The 13,304-nt window shown below is 48.9% G+C and overlaps 1 pseudogene; it reads left to right on the top strand.

Moving 5' to 3' along the window:
* The first annotated feature begins 10,634 nt into the window (after window positions 1-10,634).
* LOC148871433 (fatty acid elongase 3-like pseudogene) lies at window positions 10,635-12,568 on the top strand (annotated as a pseudogene).
* Window positions 12,569-13,304: the final 736 nt, after the last annotated feature.

Raw genomic sequence — 13,304 nt, forward strand, 5'->3', positions numbered from 1 at the left:
AGGTTGAAGACCAACCTATCCATCAACCACATCCACAGTTGACGACCTATATATTTTGTATGTACAAGGTCGCTACCCAACCTATTCCACCCATTTTGACCCATTTGATCATTTGAAACTATGCAAATAAATCCCCATCACTGAGAAAAAAAAAAAAAACAGAATATTTAGGTATTTTCTATGCTGCCACACATATCCTTGGTTGGCTCATCAACACAAACACAAAAAATGAACGATTCGTTAAAAAGGTAGAGAACGAAAGAAGAGGAGAGAGATGAACACATGAAAGATAGCATAGGAAGAGGAGGGAGAGAGAGGATATAGAAACAGAGTGGTAATCTAGGTGGTTTTCATCAAAATTTATGGGGGGGTTTTGATTGGTCAAAGCTCTTTGTATCATACCTCTCCAGCTTCATAGATTTTCCTGAGTGATAGAGAGAGAAGATAAGATAAGAAAAAGATGATAAAAAAAATGGGTTTTTACTGTTTAGTCCACCCCCAAAATCTTAGTTCCACCCTACAGTTGGGATTGGTGCAAGATCAAAGTTGATGCCAATTTACGAGCGAGTGTGGCTGTTATAAGTGGAAGTGTTTATAAATTTTAATTGTTGTAGGTTTGTAGTTGAATTCAGAATTTTAAGGTGGAATGCAATCAACTTATCCCTACAAAAAAATAAGAAAATGGGAATATACAATTTCTTTCATATAATTGACCCAACTGGATATCTGATGGTGTGCAATCCGGTCACTCCTATCTGGCACTTGCGTGGCTCCTGAAAGGTACCTGAGATGGAGAAGGAGAAGAATCCCCGGGGGCTTGCCCGGCGGGAACACTCCGACGGTTAAATTAGTATTATGTAGAAGAAGCAAGGAGATGATCAAGGCTAAGAGTGCAGATAACGCGAGTGATAGAAGTTATCTCTGTTCTTTGAGAGTAGGCTCCTTATAACAGAATTCCGTTGCATCAAGCCCATTGGCCTCTGATAGGGCAGGTATAACCACCACTGTCAGCCTGCCATAGCCGTTACAGGCAGGGTTGAGGTGGCATGCGTGGGGCCGTCATTGCAAGGTACGTGCCTGTCAGGTGTAAGGCACCCTTTAAAAGTGACAAGCACGACACTGTCGAATGAGGGACGTGGTTGTTGTCCCTAGATTTGTCGGGTGCAGTGGTCGGGCAGAAGCTTCTTGCGATATGCCAAACTGCTCTTTCGCGAGTTACCCTATGTCGGGCTATCCCGCAAGCAGCGAGCTGCCTGTGGCAAGCTATGCCGAGGTGTTTTCACCTCAGGGTACCTAGAGGCGGATCAAGGTGTTCCTATCTGGGAGTTGCTTGAGATTCACTAGGAGGAGCTCGGGTATTAGGAAAGGTCAGGGGGCCCCGAGCTCGGAGGCAGCTTGGGGTGCCTTAGCCTCGGGAGTTGAACTCGGTGGGACCTTCCCCCCGAGTTGCAGCTACGCTTGCTGTGCTGTCACGCTGAGTCATCGCTTTAGCAAGGTCACGCCCACATGTACCCGTGCTACGAGGTCGGGCCAAATCACCCTCCATCAATTGCCCCCGACTCCCTGTGCTGGCGGTGTTAACCCAATGCGAGGAGTTCATGTTGCGCCGAGTGGATTTGACTTCGGTACCCATGCCGCTTCGTCACGCGTTTCGCCCAGCTAGACCGGTCTAGTTCCCGGCTCAGTCAAAGGGAACCCGGGTCGCGTTCAGTTTACGCTCGGACGTCACGCGATTCAGACTTCGCGGACGCCAAAAAATGCGCTAAACTGATTTCACCTCGAGGAACCCATAGCCGTTTTTTTTTTTTTTGAGAGCCATTGGATCGTCTCCATCTTGACCATTAACGCCAGGGTGCAGCGGCTATAAATAGTGGGGGACCCTTGGTCATTTCTTTGCCACAAAGTCCCCAGCGTCAGTGTTGAGCTCGCGTCTGAGGTCCCCAGCTCGGGTCTTCTAGCTCGGTTTGTTCCCCTAGTTCAATTCGCATTTCCTGTGGTGAGTCTTCGAGTTTCTTTTTCTTTTTCGAATATTCTTTCCTTTTTGCCTTGTAATGTCGTCTAGCGTAGATAGCCTCATCGACGAGCCTGAGGTGGGTACCTCAGCTCAGGGTGGCTCTTCTGCCGCCCAGTCGTCCGATGTACAGGCGGCTTCAGGTCATCTAGCCTCCACCTCCCACCGGGGTCAGGCGCTAGATCAGTTCGGCCCTTCCATCATGACTTTGGAGAGACTCCAGGACCTCATATAGAGGTTCAAACTTCCCAGGGAGTACTCTTATAGTCTTCCTACCGGCAGTTTTCCATGAAAGCACGGTCCCGATGAGATCGTGGTCTTCAGGGAGCAACTGGTTGCCGGGCTCCGACTTCCTCTTCATCCCCTGATTGTTGAGGTGCTGGTGCACTTTAACATCACTTTGGGCCAACTTCACCCGACTTCCATAGGGAATGTGGTTGGGACCATTTCTCTTTGCTTCGATCGTTCTCTCCCTATTGACCTAGATATCCTCAGCACCATCCTGGCCATAAAGAAGAGTGCTTCGGGAACTCTCCCCGGGCACATATGGGCTTATTACCTGTCTCCCTGCCCAGGTTTTAAACTCATACATAAGCTCCCGAGTAAAGTCCCAGCCTGGAAGTGGGACTACTTCGAAGTTCGGAGCAGCACGGGGTGGCCCTTCCCTACTGACTGGAGGGTGGCCGTTCAAGACCCCGGTGTCATCCACGATGGGAAGACCAAGAAGTCACTCCAATCGTGGGCTTAGCTTGGGTTAAATTACAAGGACTTCATAGCCGAGGAGAAGCTCATCCAGGCCGACATAAGCCCGAGTAGGTTTTTCTTCACTTCGGCTCTTTTGTCCATATATTTACTTCGGGATTACTAACGTCGAGCTTCACTGCAGGTCCCATGGAGGCAGAGAAGATTGACGGTCAGAGGCTCTTCCGCCAAATGAAGAGAAAGAAGCGCGTAGCCAAGAAGGCGCGTGTTGAGTCTCCGTAGGCCTCCACCGAGGCTTAGCCTCCACAGGCTCTGGCTCCGGAGCCCGAGCTCCCCTGTACTCAACCCGTCATCAACCTGGAGGGGGACACGGTGCCTCAGGGTCCTGAGATAGCGACAGAGCCCACCACTGAGCCTGTCGAGACCGTTGTTGGAGGTGATACAGAAGCCACCCTCGAGGCACACGCTGTAGAGGCTACAGCCCGGGCCTGCCCTGCTAATATCGCCGCCGAGGCTTCCGAGGAGTCCGCCCACGGGCTTTGGAAGCTGAGAAGTCATCACGCGCAGCCCATACCGAGCTGAGGGCAACTCACGGTCAGATCCACCGCCTACAAAACAATGCCTCAGGTCAAAAGAGCTTTATTGAAGTGTTGTTGGCGGAGAAGAGCGAGCTGGCCCGAGACAAGGATAGACTGAGGGCCGAAGTGAACGGGTTTAAGGTCGGCCAAGAAGCCTTGAGGCTTGAGGTTGACAGTCTCAAAGCAGACCGGGACTCCCTGAAGCTCGATGTGCAAGGCCTCAAGGAAGCAAAAGGGAAGCTGGACCACGAGGTGGAGTACCTCCGAGCCGACCTCAAAGGGAAGACCGAGATCTTCTAGGATGCCCTCAAGGAGACTAAGGTTCAAGCAGTTATCAACTACGTCCAGTCTTCAGGATTTTATGATGTGATGACCGAGGCCTACTGCAAGGGCTTCAAGCTCAGCCGGTGGCTGATTAAACACCTCTACCCCAGTCTGGACACAAGCGCCATCACCACTTCCCGGATCACCAATGACATAGTGCGTCAGTCGGCGGATGATCCGGACTCTGAGGATGAAGGCGCCAACGATGAAGCAGAGGTTGTTGGCCCGGTTACCGCCCCCGAGGAGGTCCCTGGCAAAGACAATGAGCCTCCAAAATAGCTTAGTCCTTGTTTTGCAAGCTTAATCTTCTCATTTTTTTTTTGTAACAAAACCTTTTGTAATGAAATTTTCATAATAAAAAAATTCACTTCGCTAAACGCTTGTGCAATTTTCTTAACTTGCTGAAGTGATCATTTTATCCTGAACTATTAGGCTATCAGGCTAATTACCCGAAGTGAGGGTTCCTCAACTGTCGTGACCCCGAACTGTATTCCAATACTTAGTAGGGGTAGCCTCATGTACATCAACGTGAGTAACATAGTAGGGTATGTGCCCGACCTGTCTGCGCCCGGTTTGAGTTGACACCAGTTGTCCTTAGCAGGTTCAACCTGTTGCATGCCAGGGCAGGCTATGTACCACAAGGTTCTTACCCGAGCTGCCTGCGCCTTAGGCATTACAAATACTTAGCCTATGCCGATGAGGCGGCTAGGTCTTATGTGGTGTCGGGGTCTTTCATTAGCTCAGCGTTTTAGCCCTTAGGCTGGAGGAGCGGCTTATAGTCCGTTCACCTAGAGTTCACCTGTGCCGAAGAGGCAACAGGGTCTTATAGTGCTGAGACCATGTTAGCCCGGCATCTTGGCCCTTAGGCTCTGGGAGTGGCTCGTAGCCTACTCAGTTGTTACAGGTAATACTGTCTTAAGTTGACAATATTTCATGCCCGAGGTACCTGTCTTCCTTCGAGGGTTTCGAGCTCGTATGTTTCTTCCCCGAGCACTCGTTTCACTCGGTAAAGTCCTTCCCGTTGGACCCGAGCTTGCCAGCGCCGGACTCAAGTACGATAACTTTACGTAGGACCAGGTCACCGACGCGGAGGTTTCGCTTCTTGACCCTGGTGTTATAGTATCGAGCTACTCTTTGTTGGTAAGCTGCAGTCCTGATGTACGCAAGGTCCCTTACTTTGTCGAGGAGACCGAGGTTGGTACGTAGCTCGTCCTCATTCGTCTTATCATTGTATGCTTCCGATCGCAGCGTAGGTACTTCAATTTCTGTCGGGATAACTACTTCGGTGCCGTAGGTGAGGTTGAAGGGAGTCTCTTCTGTGACGGTTTTCTTCGTGGTTCGGTAAGCCCATAGAACACTGGGTAGCTCGTCTGCCCACAATCCTTTAGCTCGGTCCAAACGTGCCTTCAACCCGCGGAGGATGGCTCTATTTGTGAGTTCTGCTTGACCGTTTGCTTGAGGGTCTGCGTCTGAAGTGAAATTCTGTCAGATTCCCATGTCTTGGCACCAGTTCTGAAATTTGATGTCCTCGAACTGTTTGCCGTTGTCAGAAATCAGCACCCGAGGTAACCCGAAGCGGCACACAATGTTCTTCCAAAAGAAGTTTTGGACGTTCCGGGCTGTGATTGTTACAAGAGGTTCAACTTCTACCCACTTGGTGAAACAATCCACTGCTACTACTAAGAACTTCCTCTGGCCTGCCGCTGGCGGGAACGATCCAAGTATGTCGATGCCCCATTGTGCGAAAGGCCATGGGCTGGTGAGATACTTGAGGTCGACAGCAGGTTGGTGGTGGATATTGGCATGCTTCTGGCATTTGTCACATTTTCTGACGAGATCGACAGCATCTGCCTTCATTGTTGGCCAATAATACCCCTGTCGTAGTGCTTTTTGGGCTTGGGCCCTGCCCCCCCAAGTGTCCGCTGCACAGACCTTCATGAGTGTCGTAGAGTACGAGCTCGGCTTCAGTAGGTTGCAATCATCGCAAGTAGGGGAGCGTGTAGGATCTCTAGTACAACCATTCGTCCATTATGACGTATTTGGTTGCCTGGCGCTCTACCCTTCTGACCGCATTGCGATCTGCAGGGAGGGTTCCATGTAGCAAGAAGCTCGCGAGTGGGTCAATCCAACTCGGCTTTGCTTAAATGACAGGAGTGACCTCCTCTGCCCCCCTGAGAATGCTAGGTCGAGGCAGGTCCTCAATGTACACGGTTCTCATAGTGATATCACTGGTGCTGGCTAACCTGGATAGGGCATCGGCCTCAACGTTCTCTGACCTCGGGATTTGCCTGATGAAGTGTGACTGGAAGTTGAGCAGGGTCTCTCTGACTTTGGCTAAGTAGGTGACCATGGTTGGCTCGCGAGCTTCGTATTCGCCAGTGGCCTGGTTGACCACGAGCTGGGAGTCGCTGCAGATAACGATATGCTTGGCTTTTACTTCTCTGGCCAAAGCTAGTCCAGCTATCAATGCCTCGTATTCCGCTTCATTGTTGGATACCGCGAACTCGAAGCGTAGCGCGTACTCCAATTTTGTGCCACTTGGACCGTGCATAACTATTCTGGCTCCGCTGCCCTGTTGGTTCGAGGAGCCATCTACATGAAGGATCTAGGGCTCCTCATCCCAATTCGTGCTTGGCCAGACTAAGAGAGATGCCACACTGGCTACTACCTCACGGGGCTTAGACTCAACCGGCCTAGGAGCTTCGAGCTCACCCGAACTGGGGACCTCGTGCTCAACCTGCCTGGGGACTTTATAGCTAAATGTGCACTCGGCGATGAAATCTGCTAAGGCTTGGGCCTTAATAGCAGTTCACAGCTTGTACTGGAGGTTGTACTCGCTGAGCTCAACGACCCACTTCGTCAATCGACCAGAGACCTCGGGCTTAAGTAAGACTTGCCTCAGTGGTTTGTCGATGAGGACGATAACAGTATGAGCCCGGAAGTACGGGCGGAGCTTCCGAGCTGTGATTACTAGTGCGTATGCTAGCTTTTCTATCTTCGGATATCTCGTCTCTACTCCCTGCAATACTTAGAATAGATGGGTCGTTGGACCCAATCTACTTCCTTTATTAGTACCGAACTAACCACTTCATCGCTTGCCGAGAGGTACAGTTCTAGAACATCGCCCACCTCGGGTCGGGTTAAGATCAGCACACTAGAGAGGTATTTCTTTAGCTTATCAAACATGAGCTGGTAGTCTTGGGTCCATTCGAACCCTTTGGTCTTAATTGCCTTAAAAAATGGCAGACAGCGGTCCATCGGCTTGGACATGAAGCAGTTTAGGGCAGCTACGCGACCATTCAACCTCTGAACCTCCTTCAACTTCCGGGGTGGTTTCATATCTAAGATGGCCTTAATCTTATCCGGGTTGGCCTCAATGTCGTGCTGGTTAGCGATGTATCCTAGGAATTTACCCGAGGTAACACTGAAGACACACTTGTTTGGATTCAACTTCATGTTAAACCGTCTCAGAATTTGGAAGACAGGATGTAAATCTTGTATTAATTCATGTGAGAACTGAGTTTTGACAACCATGTTGTCTACATAACACTTATTTTCTACCAATTAATGGCTCAAATAATTTATTTACAAGCCTTTAAAAGGTTGCCCCAACGTTTTTCAACCCAAAGGGCATAACCTTGTAACAATATAGACCAAACTCTGCGATGAAGGCAGTCTTTTCTTCGTCCGCCGGGTCCATCCTGATTTGGTTATAGCCCGAATAGGCGTCTAAGAAACTCAGCAACTCGTGCCCTGAGGTCGTGTCCACCAAACGGTCGATTCTGGGGAGTAGGAAGCAGTCTTTTGGGCAGGCCCGGTTTAGGTCGATGTAGTCGACGCACATGCGCCACTTGCTGTTAGCCTTCTTTACCAGCACGGGGTTGGCTACCCAGCTCGGGTAATGGACTTCTCTTATGAAGTCGGCTGCGAGGAGCTTCACGACCTCCTCGTCGATTGATTTCCATCACTCCGGGGCTAAGTTGCGTTTCTTCTGTCTAATGGGCCTAACTACAGGATCAGTATTAAGCTTGTGAATTATAAGGTCAAGGTTTATACCGGGCATCTCTGCCGTGGACCATGCAAAAATATCTAAGTTTTGAAGTAAGAAACTTACCAGTTCAAATCGTAGAGGTTTCTAGACGGAAGCACCGATCTGAAGCGTCCAAGCTGGGTCTGCTGCCGAAGTCGGAACATCGATTGTTTCTTCCGTGGGTGTAGCTCATTCTTCACCTTGCTCTGTAGGCCGCTCCAGTTCGAGGTCGTCGACCACTGGTCTTTCCCTTTAGGGCGGCGACATTGCACTTGCGGGACTCAAGCTGGTCGCCCCGCGCTACCCCCACACCGAAGTCTGTAGGGAACTTCATTGCCAAATGATAAGTGGAGACCACCGCCCGTAGGACATGGGTGATCAGCCGACCTATTATGGCATTGTCGCGACCACCAGGAAGTCGTGGTTGAGTCTGACTACGCAGGGCCATGTGCCGACTTCCACAGGTACTGTTACTTTCCCAAGGGGCCTGACCTCTTTTCCACTGAAGCCCACCAATGGAGTGTTCACGGGCCTCAAGTCACTTCACTACAACTGAAGCTGGTCGAGCGTGACTTTGAAGAGAATATCTGCCAAGCTACCTGAGTCAACGAGGACGCGCCTGACCTCGAAGTCGTTGATCCTTAGCTTTATGGCAAGCGCGTCGTCGTGAGGGTAGTGGACCCCTCGCGCATCGTCCTCCGTGAAGAAGATTGGTTCTTCTATCTTTGGCCGCTTCGGAGGATTTTGTTCTTCCCTAGAAGCTTCGCGAACTAACGTCCAAGCTGTTGTTGAGGTACAACCTGCAACGATCGAGCCTCCCACTATCACGTGGATGGTGCCCCGAACCGGTCTCTCTTCCGGAGGCTGCCTCTGCGGCTGTTCGGCCGGCTTGTTGCTGGACTCAGGAGCATTCTTACCATGCTCCCCTTGCCGACCTGCCTTATTATTATTATTGTTATTATTTTGTACAAAATTCATTAAATATCCACGACGGATGAGCTCCTTTATCTCGTCACAGAGGTTCTTACAATTTTCGGTATTGTGACCGTGATCTCTGTGAAAACTATAGTACAAGTTCTTATTTCTCTCATTGGGATTCCCCCTCAGGCGGGGTGGCCACTTCACATACGAGGCATCCTTGATTGCCATCAGGATTTTGGCCCGCTTCACGTTTAGTGGGGTGTAATCAATTCGGTCTGCTATAGGGGCTCGGAACGACTGACCCGTCTTTGCCCCCCATGCTGCATCCTTTTTCTTTCGGCTGTCCCCTTGGCTGGAAGGCTCTCCTTCTCTCTTCCTCTTCTCGGGCTTGCCCTCGCCCTTCAGTTTGCGGGCACTGCTTACTGGTGACGAAGTGGGACGTGAAGGCTTGTGCGAACTGCGCCCAACTTCTTATCTATCCGGGTGCTAGGTTCCAGTACCATGTGCGGGCCACTCCTCTGAAAGTGGTGGAGAAGGCCACGCACATGCATGACTCACTGGCTCTCGCCAGGTGCATCTACGACTGGAAGGCGTCTACATGATCATTTGGGTCAAACAACCCATCGTACTTGTCGAGAGGGGGGAGCTTGAAGTCCTTAGGCATTGGAACATCCAGGAGCTTGAAAGACAGGGGGGATGGAATTGAAAGGAGGGGAGCCTTAACTTCGCCCGAGCTTACCTCTTCTCTGCCTCCGAGCTTGGGCAAGTTGTGGGTGGCAGATCGACGAGCTCGACGGCGGTGTCTCTGCTTCTTGGTGGGCTCCGCACTTGTGCTGCTCACCTCCGTGCTGTCAGGAATGGTTTGTGCAGGAAGTAGCTCGGGCCATTGGTGATGGCTGCTTGGAGTCTGCAGCCAGGATCTCGAACCGGTTCTCCAGAAACGGGGTTTCAAACTTTGACTGCCAAGGTGATGTAGACTTGGCGAGTTGGGGTCCTCCCGACCTGCCCGCCCGCGGTGAGATCGGGGTGGCCAGTTTTCTTGTCTGCCGCAGGAGGAGGCCTGGCTCTTAGGGGTGTTTTGGGAGGCTTCTCCTTGGCGAGAAGGGCGTTCATCCTGGCGGCGGGACCTAGCTCGCTGTGAGGCTGGGTGCCGAGGAGGGAGCTGTGGCTGAAACTAAGGCTGAGGCAACTGAGGGAATTGCTATTGATAATGCTACTAGGAGACGTGGTGCAGCACTTGCTGCTAGTAAAGCTGGTGTTGCTAGAGCTGCTGCACTTGGGCTTGCATGGCCCGCATGCATTGCATCAAATCGTTGAGCTGGTTCTGGCTAGTCGCTAGAGGGACGACGGTTGGTTCAGCAAAGGTCGTTTCAACAGAGAGGGGAAGGGGAACACCCATAAGCGTCGTTGCTCGCGGTACATTCAAGCTAGGGACTCCGTCCACCGAGAGGGGAATGGTGAACTGCCCAATGCAAACCGTGGGAACCTGGGGTTGTTCCCTGGTGTTATCCACCTCCATGCTACGTCCGGCATTGCTTGAAGAAAGCATGAACACTGAGTTTCAAAGAAGAAAGAACTGTGATGGTTTAGGGGAAGGCTTTTAGAAGCGATTCCCACAGACGGTGCCAAATGATGGTGCGCAATCCGGTCATTCCTATCTGGCACTTGCGTGGCTCCTGAAAGGTACCTGAGATGGAGAAGGAGAAGAATCCCCGGGGGCTTGCCCGGCGGGAACACTCCGACGGTTAAGTTAGTATTCTGTGGAAGAAGCAAGGAGAGGATCAAGGCTAAGAGTGCAGATAACGCGAGTGATAGAAGTTACCTCTGTTCTTTGAGAGTAGGCTCCTTATAACAGAATTCCGTTGCATCAGGCCCACTGGCCTCTAATAGGGCAGGTATAACCGCCACTGTCAGCCTGCCGCAGCCGTTACAAGTAGGGCTGAGGTGGCACGCGCGGGCCGTCATTGTAGGGTACGTGCCTGTCAGGTGTAAGGCACCCTCTAAAGGTGACAGGCACGACACTGTCTTACGAGAGACGTGGTTGTTGTCCCCAGATTTGTCGAGTACCATGGTCGGGCAGGAGATCTTCCTGCGATATGCTGAACTGCTCTTTCGCGAGTTACCCTGTGCTGGGCTATCCCGCAAACGGCGAGCTGCCTATGGCAAGCTATGCCGAGGTGTCTTCACCTCGAGGTACCTAGAGGCGGATCGGGGTGTTCCTGTCTGGGAGTGGCTTGAGATTCATTGGGAGGAGCTCGGGTATTAGGAAAGGTCAGGGGGCCCCGAGCTCAGAGGCAGCTTGGGGTGCCTTAGCCTCGGGAAGAGGTGTAGGCTAGGTGACTCCCGACGAGTAGCATATCCCGCTGAGTTCAGACCTTCTTTCCGAGTTGCGACTACACTTGTTGTGTTGTCACGTTAAGTCATCACTTGAGCAAGGTCACGCCTACGTATACTCATGATATGTGGTCAGGCCAAATCACCCTCCATCAATACCCATAATACAACAGGTAAGTCCATCCATATTCAACTCTTTTAATTTGACCCAACAGGTTAGTCCATCCATATTCAACCTCCATTTTAAATGGATGGGTTTGAGTGGGTTAAAAGTGGATGAGATTGGATGGGTGAGGTGGATTGGGCCAGAAGGCAACCCTAAAATTTATCTTCACCATTTATATCATGTATAGTTGAATTACAAATAAGTATTTTAAAAACAATAGGGTAAAATACAAAACCACAATCATAAAAACCTTTCTTCTATTTTCAAAAAAAATCGAAAAAAAACCTCCCTTCCGTCATTGATTAAGACGGAAAACATTAAACTTATAATATTATTTTCAAAATACCTATTTTACCCCTATGCAAGTTATTGTATACCTATTTTTACTAAAATACCCCTTTGCCCTCTGGAACCAAAAAATCCCCATTGGAAGCATCCCTGCCTATCCGTCGTCATCTTCTTTGGCGACCTCTTCTCCACAGCCGCTGAGATCTGAGACATCCGGTGGTTTGGGCAGCGCTCCAAGACCCCTTTCCAGTGGCTCCTTTGCTTCCCCCTGGGAATCAGACCCAACAGCTGAGTCTTCTTCTGGTCTTACGTATTCTACCTCTCTCGCTTCCTCCACTTGCTCCAAACCTTCTTCACAATCCTCCGCTGTCGGAAACTGGCATTCTTTCAACTATTCAACCACTCAATTATGATATGCATGTCGATCGTTACTATGGCTCGAATTCTCACCATCGTTCCAGGTGATAGGCATCCTGTTGACGACTCTGCTCTACTCGATGGTCTATGGGTATCGATTCTGGACGGCAATTGTGTTGTTGAGCGCTTGCTTCCCATTCGTCATCAACTGCCAGATTGTGTTGCCGAGTTGCAACCTGGTGTGCCACATAGGGGTGCTCTTGCTTCATTTCATGAAAGGCGACTGCAACGGAATTGGAGCTTGGGTATTCAAATTCGTCCTCAACGGTGCCATCCTTCTCTTCTTCTTGAACTTCTATGTGAGGGTGCACCTCGGAAAGAGAGAGACTGGCTGTTCGGGATGAAAACTCAACATTTCATTCATGCTCTAGCTTGGAGACGAGGAAAGATATGGAGCAAATTAAAGACGAGGATCTTTAGTCAAAAAGTTTTGGCGACTCACTTCGTCGGGGGTCTTTAATCTGTAAATTTTCTTTCTTCCTTTTTTCCCCCTTTCTGCTCTTTTGCAATCTTTTGTTTCTTTTCTTCATTTTTCAGTGTGTTACAAAATTCCGGTGAAGAATATTTCGAACAACAAGATGAAACATGGTCGTCCTCCGGTGAATATACTGAATATTCTGAGTGCAACTGTTTGGGTTCGAGTGTTTTCTCAATAGTATAATAAATGAGTTGTTCAAGTAAGGGCAAAAATGATATTTTGCAGAAAACTTAGATGATGTCTAAGGATAAAAATGTAATTTTATATATTTTTCGTCTTGCTCATTATTGAAAGGAGAATTTTGATAAAATTTAAACTATAGTGGAGGTTTTTATGATTGTCAAAAATTTCAAGAGAGATTTTTTATATTTTACCTAAAACAATAACCCAAAAAGCAATTTATGTATTTGTTCTTAATTCTTGAACAGATCACTTGGGCTTCTTCCTTTAGCTAATCTATCCTACCTACCTCAGCCATGTGGAGAGATGATTTGACCAATTCAAACTGTATATATCATAATTAAGAACCATTTGAATTGGCCATGCATCCACTTTGTTGATCTCAATTTAATTACAAACATGACCATTTACAAGATATTTTCCTAATTTATGGTGCCAACTTTAAGCCAAAATTCACAATAATAATAATAATAATAATAATAATAATAATAATAATAATAATATAATAGGGATAAAAACTGTTGAATGCACGGTAGTTAGAAAAGAGTTACATGTGGAGCACTTCCGGGTCTGCTTATATTAATAAAGGTTTAAAAGTAAAAGCCAATAATATGTAGGTAAATTAACTTGTTTGTGTTGGACAAAATAAATTATAAGTATATTATTGAGAATTTACTCTCAAATTTCAAATTGAACTATTGCATATATGGTTCATTGTTAAGCACTTCAATCTAGTACTTGGTGGTTATAAGAAGTGGAAAAATAACTCACTGCTAATATATCAATGTGTGTGACATCAGTCAACAATTTTCTCTTCTGGTTCTAATGGAGTTTCCACTGCTCACCTAGTTCTTTCTTCTCTCTCTTTCTTCGCA

The sequence above is a fragment of the Nelumbo lutea genome, chromosome 2 (genome assembly GCF_056320005.1).
Source record: "Nelumbo lutea isolate HS-2025 chromosome 2, American lotus-T2T, whole genome shotgun sequence".
NCBI classification, from domain to species: domain Eukaryota; kingdom Viridiplantae; phylum Streptophyta; class Magnoliopsida; order Proteales; family Nelumbonaceae; genus Nelumbo; species Nelumbo lutea.